The 16,091-nt window shown below is 37.3% G+C and overlaps 1 pseudogene; it reads right to left on the bottom strand.

Moving 5' to 3' along the window:
* Nucleotides 1-401: 401 nt before the first annotated feature.
* On the bottom strand, nt 402-516 carry LOC142874161 (uncharacterized; annotated as a pseudogene).
* Between the last annotated feature and the right edge of the window lie 15,575 nt (nt 517-16,091).

The raw sequence follows: 16,091 nt of genomic DNA, 5'->3' as shown, positions 1-16,091 counted from the left end.
AGAGCCCTATCCACAGGACAGCCCCTTCCTGGCCCAACAAAAATTATCCATCTTAAAATGCTGACAGTACTAAGGTTGAAGAACTCTGATTTGCACTGTACTGATTTAGTCAGCCAGACCAATCATCAGTCATCAATCATCATAGAAGCTTTGCAAATACCTACATCCTCCAGATTATTGTCCAACAAATGTGCACCTATGTTCAACAGTGGGGCTGAAATGTGAATTTCTGGGTCATGATCATTTGATGCTATAGTGTAAACAAAAGAAAGAATTTCCATCTGTACCATAAGAAAACTCCAATGACATGACATGGTTACTCATATGATTTTACACATAAAGACATATTGCCAAACTAGTTTTGCCTTATCTGTATATTGCTCAATTGACCAAAATTCCAGAAAAATTTTTTATATGGAATGCTTCACAAATGTGTGTGTCATTCTTGTGCAGGGGTCATGCTAATCTTCTCTGTATTTTTCTAATTTTTAGTATATGTGCTGCTGAAGTGAGCACACAATTCCAGAAAATGTTTAATAAACAATTTACCATCCTTAAAAAGTACTATAGACTTCTACTTCCAGCCAAGATGGTAAAATAGGGATTGGATTGGGTTTACCCTCCCATCTGAAGCAACAATGACAACAAGAACAACAATGACAAAAAAACCAGACACACACTCTCTCTCTATATATATATGTGTGTGTGTGTGTGTGTGTGTGTGTCAGTTTATATATATATAAAACAGTTTTCGAGACACTGAATGAAAGATAGTGACCTGGAAAGAAAACAAACATGTGAGCCCTATGATTGCCTCCAGTTTGCTGCCTGGAGGGAGTTTCCAAGCTGTGATGCAGGGAAGGGAAATGCTGGTGGCCCTGATGGATTTTCTGAATTGAGGAAACATTGCCGAGAGCTCAGGGAGACCAAGGTGGCTACATTTTGTGGGATAGTGTACCAGAGAGGAGAATGCTGCACAGAGAAAGATCTACAGACATCTGTAAAGGGATATTCTCAAGAATTCAGCTTAGTATTGATCAATACATGCATGTGAGGAAACCACTTGAGCCTGGGAAAAGAACCACCTAAGAGAATTAGAGGCAATAATATCCATGCAGGACATGGAACAGTGCATGCTCCCACCAGCCAGGAGGGAAAGCCTCATGATTCATGGGGCACTGGGTAGGGTATACAAAGGGTCTTGACTCAGTGATGAAGAATATTTAATCCCAAACTTAGTGCTCGTCCAGTCCCACCAAACAAATCTTTAAAGCAAGACACAAAATGGATCAAGCTTTTTTTGAGTAACTGGACTACATCCCAGAAAAAACTCAAGATTATTTACTGATACACATGTGATAATTAGTAGAAAGAGCTATTATAACTGATTATGACTATATGCCATATGTTCAAAAAGTTAAGTAGCACAATAGATGCTATCAATGCTAAAACAACTTCAAAAAAGAAGAACAAAGTTGGAGGAATAACATGACCTCATTTCACAACTTATTAGAGAGCTAGAGTATTCAAGAGAACATGGTATTGGTGTCAAGATAGACAAATAGATGGACCAGAAAAGGGAGTCTAGAAATAGACTCATACAAGTATGAAAAACATTTTCAACAATGGTGTTGAAGGCAAAGGAGTGGACAAAAGATAATCTGGTACAAATAGAAAATCAATAGAAAAATATAATTATATATTTGATAAAGAACTGTAACTAGAATATACAAAGACTTTTCAAAATTCAATAAGAAAACAAAGCAGTGGACAAAAGATAATCTGGTACAATCTGATGGTCTGGTGCTACAAAAATTGAACAACTGGATATCTATATGCAAAAATTAAACTTGAATCCATACCTCACACCATATACAACACACAACACAAAATGGATCATAGACCTAAATGTAAAACCTAGAATTATAAATATTCTTGAAGAAAACGTAGCAGAAATCCTTTGTGACCTTGGGTAAGGCAAAGATTTCTTAGATATGACACCAAAAACATGATTCATAAAGGAACAATTGGTTAAATTGGATTTCATCAAAATAAAAACTTCTGCTTCCAGACAACACTGTTAAGAGAATTAAAAAGAAAACTACAAACCAATAGAAAAATATAATTATATATTTGATAAAGAACCATAACTGGAATATACAAAGACTTTTCAAAATTCAATAAGAAAACAAAGAACTCAACTTTTTAAAAGGACAAAAGATTAGAAAAGACTCTTCACCAAAAATATACAGATAGAAAATAAAACACATGAAAAAATTCTCAATGTCATTACTTATTGGGGAAATGCAAATCAGTCATAATGAAATACTACTACACATCTATTAAAATGGCTAACATGAAAAAGATGGACCATGCCAAATATTGATAAAGATGCAAAGGAATTGGAACTCTCATATATTGTTGTTGGGATGTACAATTGCACAACCAGTTTGGAAAACAGTTGGCAGGTTTTTTAAAAGTTAAATATATACCTATCACCTGATCTAGTCATTCCTCTCTTAGGTATTTATCCAAAGGATATGAAGGTATCCATCCATGCAAAGCCTGGGACATAAATACGTATAATAATTTTATGTGTGTGTGTATGTGTGTACATTTGCTAGGCTGGTTTCTACTTGAAGAAATCTCTTTCCATTTTTACATCAGTGGTTCTTAATCTTTTTCCATGCCCAAATCACTTGAGGTATATTATCCATTTCCAACTGTAAGTGGGTTACCTGATTGTCACATTGGGTGGAGGTGGTGGATGGGATGCCTTATAAAGGGATGTATCAGAATCCTGGGTGAGATGTGTAGTTTTAAAATATCTTCTCCACCCACCTCCCACTAGCTTGGTTGAAAATCACTGCCTTAGTCATCCAAACTTCTGAAAGCATTTCTCATGTAGTCTAAAATTTCCCTGTGTTTGTTGTTCATTTTGCACCAGTGCATGATGGGAATGGTCAGACATGAACAAACATTAATGCTTTCATTGGCTTTCCCAAAGCCAGAGAGAAACCTAATAGAGTAACACAGCAGAAATGGGCCATCTGACTTCCATTTTTCTTAATGTGCTATAAAACATGCAAACTCTCGGTCACCATACTGCATTTCTCTGGGTATCCAGCTACAGGCATGTATAAAATAGTGTTGCAAATAATGCACATAGAAATTAATGGGCTCAATGTGTAAATTCACAAAATAAAAACGTGGATGCTTTTGTTATTTTCAGAAAAATACAATTTTAGCATATCTGATATCTCAGGAAATATTTTCCTAATATATACATTCTCTTACAGGGAAGGGATTTCCAATGTAATGTGATGTTTAAAGTGTTAGGCAGAGCTGCTAAAAGCCCTGTTTCCTTCTGCTGTGAATAAACAGCCCAGCAGTTTGTGAAAAGGCATTATGCCATCTGAACATATTAGTCTCCTGGCTGTCTTACTCAAACTATCTACGCACCTCCTCACAAATGCTTGCTGGCAGAATTCCCAGCCAGGAATGCCCCTCAGCCATCTGCTCTGTCTCTGGTACCCTGCCTACACTCCAGCGGGATGGCAATCTCTCCCCAGTGACTGCTTAGGTGTTTGGACTACTATAAAAGGGCAACGTAAAAAAAATTATTATGTGTTAAGGCATGTGACTGTTTTTGTGTTATGATATTTTATTACACTTTGCTGTTCTGCGTTGTAAACACACACAGATGGAGTGTGGAGGGACAGGGAAGAGCTGGAAGAGCACTCCCTAAAGGCAGCTTGGGGAAGGGGGCGGCCCTAGGCGGGGCTCTGTGTCCTGTCTCTGCTCTATCTGTAACTGGAGGTGCAATTTGGAGTGGGTGACTTCCCCTTTTCATTTTCTTTTACAGTTGACCCTTGAACAACACAGGTTTGAATTGTTGGGTCCACTTATAAGCAAATTTTTTTCAATCAAATGCACATGTAAAATATAGTATTTATCAGATACAAAATTTGCATATAGGTATATACAGAAAGTTAATTTTTCTTGTAAACGGTTCTGCAGGGCCCACTACTGTCTTGAATATGTACAGATTTTGCTATACATGGGGATTCTGAAACCAATCCCCCATGTTTACGAAGGGATGACTGTATTTTAAATGAGGGATTTTCCCACAAGATTAACCTTATAAAATGGGAAAAAATTATAGTATCTAAAATCAAATCCAAAAGATAAAAGAGTGACTGCAAAAAAAAAAAAAAAAAAAAAAAAACCCACCTGTTTGTAATGGTTATGGAAAAGGATTAATATCCCTAGCAAAGAGCTCCTACAAGTTGATGAAAATAAAAAGCCACAAATAACCCATAAAAATAGACAAAGGATATGAACAGGTTTCATGGAACATGAAAAGCAAATGACCAATAAATGACAACATGTTCACAAATGGTCAGGAAAATTAAAAATCAAAGCAACATTGGGACGTCATTTTTACACATCTGACCAGCAAATAGGAAGAAAAAAAGATAGTTGCTATTAGTGCTGGTAAGCATGCAAGAACACTTTCAGACATTGTGGTGAGAAAGTGAATTGCTACAAGCTATTAGGCAAGTAATCTGATAATGCCTATAGAGTTTCCTGGCAATCTCATTTGTGGCAATCTACCTCATAGAAACAGAAGCAACACTATTTAAAGATGCATGTATAGAGATGTTTATTGCAGAGTGGGAAAAGAAACAGAAAATAATCTGAATCTCCATTAATAAGGGAATAGTTGAATAAATTACTCTGTATCAGTGGATCTCAACTGGGAGTGATTTTGTCCCCACCCCCACCCCAGAGAATGTTTTTGGCAATATCTGAGGACATTTTTGATTGCCACAATGGGGGCAGAGGGTTAATGGCATCTAGTGTGTAGAGGCCAAGGATATCACTAAACATCTTATAATGTATGGGGCAGCCACCTCAAAGAATTATTAATATCTGGCCCCAAATTTCAATAATGCTAAGGTTGAGAAACCCATATGTATGTGGAAGATGAGTCCCTGAGAAAATAAACTAAAGAAAAAGTTACAGAGTAATTTTTAATATTCTATTTTCTTAAAATATAGGAAAACAACTCTAAACAAGCATATATATATATATATGTATACACACATACACACACATATATATGGATACATATTTGCTTAGGAATGGGTAGAAAAGTATGATACCAAACTGTTAACACTGCCCACCTTAGGAAGGGCTAGGAGAAGTGATATGGGAAGAAATACCTCCCTTCCCCAACACCACACACACACAGACACACACACACACACACACACACACACACAGACTCCTATACTCCTGTTCTAAGGTGGCTATATCTGAATCATATGAGATGCTTTTGAAAATTCATATATCCTGGCCATATTCTAGAGCTCTTGGATCAAATACCATTGATTTAAATATTTTAAAGTCTTTTGAGTACTACCCCCACAAACACACACACACACACAATTTTCCTTGGAAAAGGGTGGGGCTACCTCCTATTTAACTCCTGACAAAGTATCTCATGCGATAGGGGCTCTCTTGTCCACTTTATTTTGACAGCAAAGTACTGTTTGGGAGAAAACGTTGTAGCCTGAAAGCTGGGACTGATGCATATAGAGGTCACCTGACGGAATCTGCTAAAAAAAATTAAAATAAAAAAAAGTAAAAAAGAAATTAACTTAGATTTAGTAATTATTCCAGGAATAGAGCCTCACATCTGCAAGTATTGGGTGTCATTGTGAATCAGCTTTATATAAAATGACTTTGAAAATGCAGTTAATAGTTACATTGTGGAAATGTGAATATACACTTACAGGGCAGAAACCCCCATCACCACAACAAGGTGCTCAGTGTCATACGAATTGGGACAGGTGGCTTATGAAGTCAATTTTCCAGTGACAGGGTGTCATATAGATTTTGTTTTTAAAAATGCTGTATGAATCTCAAACAACTGAGACATAAAGATGATATGCTTTGGAAAACTTCATTAATAATTCAAAATATGATGACAAAGATGCTGATGTAGCAGAAGCCCATGAAGTCATTTAAATGAAATAGAAGAATAAAAAAAAGTATTTCTAAATTAATATATTATTTTATATATGATTTTAAATATGTGTGTATGACCAAATTAATAAATTAACAAATGACAAAAACAACAAAGCTTATAAGGGGATGTTTTAAGTGCAAACAGATTAAGTGCAAACAGGAACAACTGGACCAGAAAGATTCCCAATAATCACCCATGATATCACATCCGGTACAGAAGGTCAGCCACTGTGGGTGTTTATGGCAGTGCTATGGCCTATTATTACTTCATGCCTTTGCCCTCTGAAGAGAGATAAAGTTTCCCAGCAGAGGACTATATTTTAGCTGCTGTAAAGGAGAGAGAGAGAGAGAAAGAGAGAGAGACATTAATATGGGATAGTCCTAGCAGGTAATAGGGTGAGAAACAGTCCACAACACTAACTCGATCTGCTGTAATGTATGAGAAGACCTGGCCAGAAGAAAACACAGAGCAGCAGAGGTTCAGAGGCTGAGCCTGATGATTCTGAAGTGTGCACTATTGTGTTCTTCTGGCACCTGTCACTCATGGGAAGCCAGGTACTTAGGAAGATATTTTGGTATTTTAAGGCCAAGAGGGCACCTGTTGATGCACCAGGCATGCTGAGAAAAGCAAATCATCCTTCAACGCGCTTAATGACACCAGTGAATTAATGCTGCTGTTAGGCATTAGGCAGCAGGGAAAGAGTGGGAGGCAGAAGAGTGCTGCGAGCTTCAATCGCTCAGCCTAGCCTTGCCACAGCTGCAAAATGGTGTGGGATAAATCCTTTCAACCTTGGTGCCCTGTTCTGCTCATCATGGAATTATTAATGCCTGCCTCGAAGAATGAGGACTAGAAATGAGCCAAGAATGGTTTAAGAAGACACAGCACATTCATAATTTCAGTGATTTTGATGATGATGTTCATTTTGATTGTAAGAACAGGATCAAATAACTTTTATTCACTTACGAGATCTTAATGCAACGGAAGTCCAGCTGAAAGCTTTCATCATGATTCAATATTCCAGGCACTTTTAAATTATGAAACTAAAAACTTCCATGGGATTAACGGGATGAAATGAAAGAGAAGTTTCAAATGAATCATCAGCAAAGATACTCTTTCAATTATAAAATGATTTTTCCAGGAAAGGAATAAAGCTTATTTCACTGAATAAATAAATACCTACAGGATTTTTAGACCTTTTTTATATCACTTGTAATTTCATATTTTCAAATTAAGTTCAGTTCCCCAAATATTAATCAGGCCCTTATTATGTGAGAGGCATATTGCTGGGTACTAGGAATAGTGAGATAAATGTGAAACAAGACAAAACTGAGACATTAGTGTTGTCATGAAAGTAGCTAAAGGAAGTCACAAAAATTGATCTATATCATAGTAATTGAGTAGGAACAAGATGCTATTAATAATAGAATGCATTTGTTTCTTGAATAATCATTTGTTATGACCAAACATTTGTTCAAGTGGTTGGAAATGTTGGTTTAAACTCATGTAATTCACATATTCAAGGCTTACAAAATATTAATAGAACAAATCAAGTCACTGATTATTGATGGGAAATATATGAATTCAAGAATTTAATAATTTAACATAATTTGTGTTATTGTTTATTAGGCAAATAAAGTTCCAAAACAAAGAAATCTAATTGATCTGTGAATTAACCTTATAAACAATACTGCTCCATTATCTCCTTTTTGTCAGATGCTCAATCAATGGCTTAGGACCTTCATCAAGTGGCATAGACCAGTGATTTCCTCATATGTCTGCTCATGTATTAATTAACTGCTGAACAAGTCAATCCTAAAATTCTAGTGGCCTGACACAATAAAATTTCATTTCTTGTTCACTTATTAGTCCAATATTAGTGTTCCTGGTTTGTAGTTGCCTTCAATATGGTCATTCAGAGACCAGGTTTCTTCTATCATGTGGGTTGGTCTCCTTGAGGGTCTCAGAATCTATGCATTCAGTAGGCAATCTGGAAAGAGAGAGAGAGTGGAAAAAGCATACCTGTGCTCTTAACCCATCTTGGCCCAGAAGTGACACCTAGCGCTTTTGCTAATATTCCACTGGAAAGAAGCAGTCACCCAGACATACCCAATTGCAAGGCAGGCTGGGAAATAGAGTCTAGCCCTGTTCTTAGGAGAAGGAGGAATGGGTTTCTTTAATGGTTAGCCACATTCCACTCTCCAGGTCCTCTCACAAAGAGAATACATTCGCTCCCTCTGCAAGGGACACAACCAAAAGTCCCATTCAGTCACTCATTCCAGCACTCAGTCCCCGATCTCCAGGTGATGAGCTGCCCTACCCTTGCCATCAGATATATATGTGGCTTCTAATGATTAATCAGATGACCTATGAACTAAGAAGTTAGATTTTTCTGCAATTTTATGCTCCCCCACCCTTAACATACAATAGTAGAGCAGGGACAGAATAACTGTAATAAAACTTTCATCCAGAAAAGTGAAGAATGAAAAACACAATGGCCATTGGTCCATGCAATGATGAAATCCTATAGTATCTCATGACTGGTGTGGAGGGACTTGACACAGATTCTACACTCTGGAAGGAACTCCTTTGCCCATTATTCTTCTCGGCCCCTGGATCTTCCCTTTAGGAAGTTCTTCCATATCTATCCTCTTCCACGGCCACATCTGAAATAGGCATCAAGGACCATGGCCTCCTGGAAAGCCATATAGCCCACTTTGAGCTAATGCAAGCCTGGGGGCTAAGGTTGTTTTAAAGCTGTAACAGTAATAGATTTTTAAATCTGAGCCCATAGGGGTTTTTTTGGCAATACAATTCCCACAGAACTTTGGTAGGCTCCTGATTGTTTTATGTCATAAAGTTTTGGGCTGCTACATAGCCTTAGTAACAGGAACACTATCAGAGATTTAATGTAATATAATGTGATAACTCATATACCCCTGTGTCTCAGAGTCCATCACTCAAAACTTAGAGTAATTTCCCCATTTTCTTGTATCGATCAAAGAATTTGCAAGAGCATCTGATTCATTACCCATGGCAACATTTATTAAATCCCTTTCCCTCATATTATACTGTATTTTAAACTTCCTTTCCTACCCTCTCCTCACTACCAATATTTTCTTAGTTTTTTCAACTTGTATGACCTTGTTTTTTTGCCCCCTCTCCCTATTTAATTTTTTTCTCTCATTCATGCACACACAGGACACAAATCCCTCATCCCAGTGTCTTGGGTTTTCTCATCAGTCAGCCCAGTCTACAGAATAAGGCCCAGACAGGTGGCAGGAATGGGGAGATGAAGCAGTAAACACCTAATTTTGACACTGAAGATAGAGAGAAGGAAAAGAGGTGAGCAATACTCTTGCAGAAATACTTTTTATCCGTATTCCATTTGTATGTTTATTATCTTTCTTTGCTGACTCTTTTTCTTGAAGGAAACATAATCAGATTTACTCAACGCAGTGCTCAAGCTACTGCCCCATAAGTTTTTCTTTTACTCTCATCTTCTCAAGAGGAGACATATAAGGGCTGCCCAGAAAGTATCCAGCCATGTAATCATTCTTGTTATATTCACAACACCTGGATACTTTCCAGACATCCATTATATACTTAGTGTCTCCCTTTATTATACCCCATTTACTTCTCAACCCATTGCAATCTGGTTTCTACCCTCTGACATCTATTGAAATGCCTCTAAGCTCACTAAGTGGCTAGTAAATTGCTGTATTCAGTGATCTTTCTGGAATATATAATACACTGATATTGCCTCCTGGCAACTTTTCTCTTGGCTTCCAAAACCCCATGCATGCTTTTCTTTCTTCATCTGAATGAATGATCTAGTCTAGTTGTTGATTAGATTTCCAATGATAATGGTTTTTCCTTTCTTTTTTCATTACATTGTCTCCTTTCCTCAAGGAAATTGGGACAAATCGCCAGGAGGCAGATGAGAGGGTAATCAAGTGGCATCTCCTGATGCCACACTCAGAAGAGTCCCTACTACAGACCAGAAATCCGTAAGATCCCCCAGAATCCCCGACATTTTCATATTCCAGGTTGAGTTTTCTATCGACCCAGCACTGTCTACAAAATCATTGTAGTTTTATCTCTCCAGTTTATTTGTGAATCTTAATTTGGTCTTCAGGACACCAATTATCAGTTTTTAAAATTTCTTAGGGTTTGTGTACAAAGAGAATTTCTTCTTTGAACAAATACTCAGAGTTCCTGTATAAAGAGACACATCAACATCTTTCTTAAACGCCTTTCCCCAAATCCCCTCCTCCTGACCTTTGCCATCCTTAACTATTAATACATCACTAAAACAGCCAAATTTAGGGAAGTATCCTATTATCATGGATACATTATTGGAAAATCAACTATGGCCTGAAAAATGGTAGACTCATTCTCTATGATTTATATGTCGTGGAATTTGGGCTGAAAAATTCGAATATTTTAGCAATATGTTATGCATACCACTTTTAATTCATGCCATTACACAAACACCTCTTCAAAAACATGCTGATTTTTCTATTATTTTCCCCTTTAAAACCCCCTTTACATTCATACATCATTAAGAAGTCCAGAGATCAGATGTTTTGAAATTAGAAGGGCACCATAGGACCTGTGATTATAATTACATGATAATTTTTTTTTTTTTTTTACTTTTTAGGAAAGATGTCAATGTCAATTCCTGTCTCAAGCTGCAATTTGATATATGAAGGAAATAGAGAACTGAAGACATACGTGGACCCTCAAGAAAATCTCCAGCCATGTAATGGGAAAAATAGAGACATTTATTGAAGACAAGTTACAAGAAACATTGTACATAGGACAATGATGCCTCAGTCACCTTCGAAGTAGTCACCGTGGGACCTCAGAGGGTTCTCCCAGCGTCTCTTAACCTAACCCATAAGCGTTCAACATGCTCAGGGTTTCTGCTTGTTGCAGGCCTTCCAGAACACAGATCACTTTCAACAGATCCTCAACCATCTTTGAAGTATTCATGCCACACTTTTCTTTGCGCTGTATTCATTGCATTGCCCCTGAAAACCTTCTGAATCATTCCAATAGTTTCCACAGAGGAATGTTCAAGCTTAACACAGAATTTGATGCAGATTCCATGCTCTACTCGCTCATTTTGAATGCAATGGCCACACAGGGCACATGCTCACTCAACAGTGTCTAGCGTCCCACTGACTGGTACAGTGAAGCATCATTATTCACACATGTGCATTCCAGTCTACTCTACTTGGTTGTCAGGTTACATCAATGTTGCTCTAACTGTTCTTGTTATATTAACAATGGCTGGATACTTTCCAGACAGACCTCATATTTTTAATTAAATTTGAGGGTTAAGTTGCAAAGAACAGTGTCCACTGTTATCAGTTTAATCAGGATGAGATTTATTGCAGTCTATTCAATGGCTTCAGAATTATTGGGATGGCTGAAGAAAGACCCTCTTGGACAAGTTTTCAGGGACAATTCTCAAAGCCGCACTATAGAATCAGGCTACTGCTCTCTCATCTACAATCAGAAAGCCAGTTCCAGAACGGCATTGCCACTGCCACCACCAGAACTCTTTAAAATCATGAGACTGCCACACTAGGACCATATGCATGAGCAAAATGATGTCTCATGCTTCACCTCTCAAAACCCACAAAGCTTGTGACTGTGCCCTGGATCATGATCCCTACAAAATGTGCTTGCAGCAAAAACAGAAGCAGCGGAAGTGCAGCTTCCTCTCATTGCCTCTTGCCAAGTCTTGCATGAGTGCCTCTGACTGGCACCTAAATCACACTCAGAAACTTAGCAACAAGGGAATTTGAGGGAGGTAGATTTTAGCTTTCCCCTTATCCTCTTATCCATCCTAATAGGGTAAGATGGAAATGAATTCCTAAAAGTGAGTGGTTGTAGTTGAATAGCGAATGATTTTTTTGTAGTGGTCAAATAATGAAATTTCAGAAGAAACACTAATCTACACTATGAAGATTGAGGAAAGACTAAAGTGCTAGTTTAAAAAACTCAATGATAGAGATTACTTTACAAAAATTAGCTCATTATTATCAATAAAGTATGAGGCACTGTGGAATGGTAGTTTCTTGCTGGGTCTCAGATTATATATTCCATAGAAAACCAAGCAGTGATGTAGGTAAGCTAGGAGCTGATGGAGTCCTTACTGGAGCCAGGAAAAGAAAGGCAATGAATGTCACACAGGGCCGATGCCAAGTTATTTTTTCATGATGAAATTATAGGGGTTATATTTATAATCAAGTAAAATATAACTCTCCACCTCTCAGTAATGAGTGAGAAATTACTGTGGAAACGCTGGTGAATTGTGAATATAAACACAGCTGCCTGGATAGAGTGCAGGTGTGCATTTCAGTGATGCTAATGACCTGCATCACCTCTCCCCGCTGAGCAGGCATGACGATTCCCTCTTGCAGGGAAGCAAAACAGAAAGAAAGCCACGCCTCCAAGTTTGCTACTGAGGCAATCATCAAAGCACAATGTTTTATGTAGCTCCTTTACACCAAGTAAATTGGATTCAGGCTGTCATTTATTGAGTACTTTCTGGAGTCCACAGCAAAGAAGATGCTTCATGTTTTACTCATCATAACATCACAAAAACCCTGGAGGGCCCGTATTCTTTACCATTTATACCAATTTACACATGAAAAATCTCAGGTTCAGAAAGGATAAATAATTGACACAATGTCACAGAGACAGTAAGATTATAGAGAGGTTTCAAACTCAAATGTGTCTGAATCTGTGGTGGAAATGTGTTGTTTTCATCTTGTGGTGAAAGTTCCTTTGGGGAGCAACCCTTCCCCCATCCCCAGTCCACATGGTTTGGTGGGGTTGACTGCCACTCTTGGGGTTGGTATGGGACCCAGAGTCCATCAGGTCATTGTGTCTTCATGGTCACAGTGGTCAGAGTATCATGGGACACAACCACAGCCTAACAGAAAAAAATCACATTGCTTTTCATAGAGGAAATTAAAGAGAGAGGTTTCCCTGTCCTTTCTGCTGCACTGGAATTTTGAAGGCATAAGCCTATAATGGCTGGCAACCTTTTGCTGCTGAAAGCAGAGAGGAGAGATGGAGAGAGACCAGTCTTAATTATATCTTTTATAATTAAAAGACATCCTTATACCCAGAGAACTCATGGACTTTTCAGGTATATAAGGAAATTAATTCCTTTACTTCCTAAAGTCTATTTAACACAGACCTCCCCAAAGCCTGTGTGCTTTCTATTGGATCACACTGTTTTAAATATCAGAGAAGAAACAACCTCCAAAAGGAAATAAAATTAAGATTTAATATGATAATTATATAGTTTGTTTATGATGTAGTCTCTAGCTTATCTGTAAAAGTGATAATTAAAATCATTTTAAAGGATTTTGAATAAAAAAACATCTGAATGATTTTGCCACTAGTTAAATTGGTTGTGCAGGTTGTAAAATCTTATTGGGAAATTTCTCCAGTTACTTATACATTAATAACAGCCTCTCTCTTCCATTTTATTCTGTTTGCCTCCTTCATTATAATCCAATAATAAATGATGAATTATAGGATTTTTAAAACTAAGAAAAGGATTACTACATAAATATAAAACATATTTCTTTAAGATTATTATTATTTTTTAAGCCAGTCAAATTTAGCAGTGGAGGGCTGTATACCAACTTTAGTGAAACTAATGTTAATAAGTTCTGATAAGCTACTACCATCAGACTAGGCAAGATTATTTCTAAGAATCAAATTTATTGGCAATTGTAATATTCTTCCAAAGAGCACGACTCAAAAACATAGACGATACTAAGGATAGGCAGGACGCAGTGGGCTTGTAAGTGGAGAAGAGAGGGTCCTGGGTGCTAGCTCCTCTTACTCATTAAAGTATGAGCAAAGTACATATATCATATAGGCTAGGCTTGGCTCGAGTAGACAGTTTTTTAAAAGTCCCAAATTTCAGTGGGCTTTATTTGTGTTCAGCTTTATTTTTTGTTCATGTTATGTGTCCAATATGGGTCAGGGAGACTCTGCTTTGTATAGCCACTCAGGGATGGAGGCTCCACCAACCTGTAGCTGCACCATCTTTGAAACTTTAGTTCCCTTATCTGCTGTGGCAGAGGAAGACAAAGAATGAAGAACTCACACCTATTGTTAAATACTCATGCTAGAAGTGACACACATTATTTCTGTACACAGCCTTAGCCAAAAAGAGTCACATGGCCCCCAACCTTTACTGCAAGGGAGGCTGGAAAATGATAGTGAATCACATGGACTATTTGGTGAATGATAGCTATGCCTCCTATGTCATCTAAGAGCAAAGAATGGAACAGATTTCACTAGACTGTAACTATATAAGTTTAGTTATATCTTTTATTTCTATCACTCTGGTTAGGCTTTTTAAAAAGGAAATTTCTACACCAGTCAAATGGACAGAAGTAAATGTAGACATTAAGATAGCCAATGACTCTAGAGTGCCATGCACTAGTGTAACATGCACTGGGGTGAACACACCTTAAGTTAAACTGATCGAGTAGCCAGAACCTCCTAAGCTGTAAAGGGCAAGGTGTATGGATGTGTGTGTGTGTGTTTGAGGCCATGTTCAATACGTACCCACACTCAAGCTTAGGTGTGCCTGCTTGGTCTGTCTCATCTTAATGGATGATGGGGAAAGATGGACTACTCAGACTTGAAGAGTGATTCAAGAATTCTATGACATAACTTCACAGAGCTTTGGATGGCAAACATTTTTCTCTGTAAGTAGTCTGAACTCTTAAATCTGGTCTAAATTATACAAGTAGTTCTTAATGGGGATGATAACACCCCTTATGAAGTGTTTTGAAAATCTGAAAATTTTCTATAGTGTTTTCTGCAGAGATTTTTTTTTTTCCTTTTTTGGCTGTTAAAATAACTGAGAGGCCCCACTGACAATTAGTAGGTAGGAGTCCCACATCTCTTAATATTCAAAAGTCACAGCTAGCATTCATGTTTACTGTAATCTGAGCCTATATAACCAAAATATGCTTCACAGATAAATAAAAAAATGGGAGAAGGTAGACTTTATTAAATTTCCCAGGAATACAACTATTGTATAAATGAAGCAAAGGCTGCACTTTGTTTTGTGTAGAACCTTACCAAAAATTGTTTTCTATTTCAGAAAGTCATGCTGTCCTCGGCAACACTGTTGATAATATTCATGATTCTCCACACATATGCAAATGCCCGGCAACATTACTATGTCTTCTGATGTAGTCATGCTTATATATTTAAATGTTTGAATATATATTATTTTACTATAAATTACTTACCTTTTATCTCTTTTTTATTATGCTTAGGATATTGAGTGTTTTTAAAATTATAGGGTAGTCAGTAATATCTATGAATTTGATTTTAGAATAATAAAAGAACATTAAAATATTTGCTATGAAAAGGTGTTGGATCTGATATAGTTGAGCAGCAAAGTATTAAGCAACATGTTAGCCACAATGTGTAAAAGCATGGAATTTAGAGATAAATAGGTCTGAGCTCAAAGTTGGTTCTAATATTTAATACATAACTTCAGGCAAATCACTGAACTTCTGCAAACCTTAGTTTCTTCATCTCTAGAATGGGAGCACACTACCTGTTACATTAGTTATTTTGAGGGCTAAATGAGATTGGTTAGATGTTTAGCTTGTTGTCTGGCCCTTGGCAAGCAAAAGATAAATTGTGGCTATTACTTTAAAGTTTGTATTACTAATGATGCTTAAAAACTTATAAAACATATAGAAGCCAGAGCCTCAGAATCATAGAGATCTCACCTGGTGAGGGCTAGCTTCTTTGTTCTCTATTTTCCTTGGTGCTGTGAGGGATCTATTTCCTCAAATTCTAGCTAAGCACTGTCAAGCAAGCTGTGGGAAGCGAGAGTTTGGTCTATCTATATAGAACCCCCAGATTTCTTTGTCCATATCTTTCTGCCTTCTTTTCCCTTTCAAAAAATGGTCACTTTATCTGATCCCATGCTATTTTTTTTTATTTCTTTTTTTTTTTTATTTCGGCATATTATGGGGGTACAGAT

The sequence above is a fragment of the Microcebus murinus genome, chromosome 11 (genome assembly GCF_040939455.1).
Source record: "Microcebus murinus isolate Inina chromosome 11, M.murinus_Inina_mat1.0, whole genome shotgun sequence".
Classification (NCBI taxonomy): Eukaryota; Metazoa; Chordata; class Mammalia; order Primates; family Cheirogaleidae; genus Microcebus; species Microcebus murinus.
Note: the sequence above shows the minus strand (reverse complement) of the source record. Positions and strands in the feature narration are given on the sequence as shown.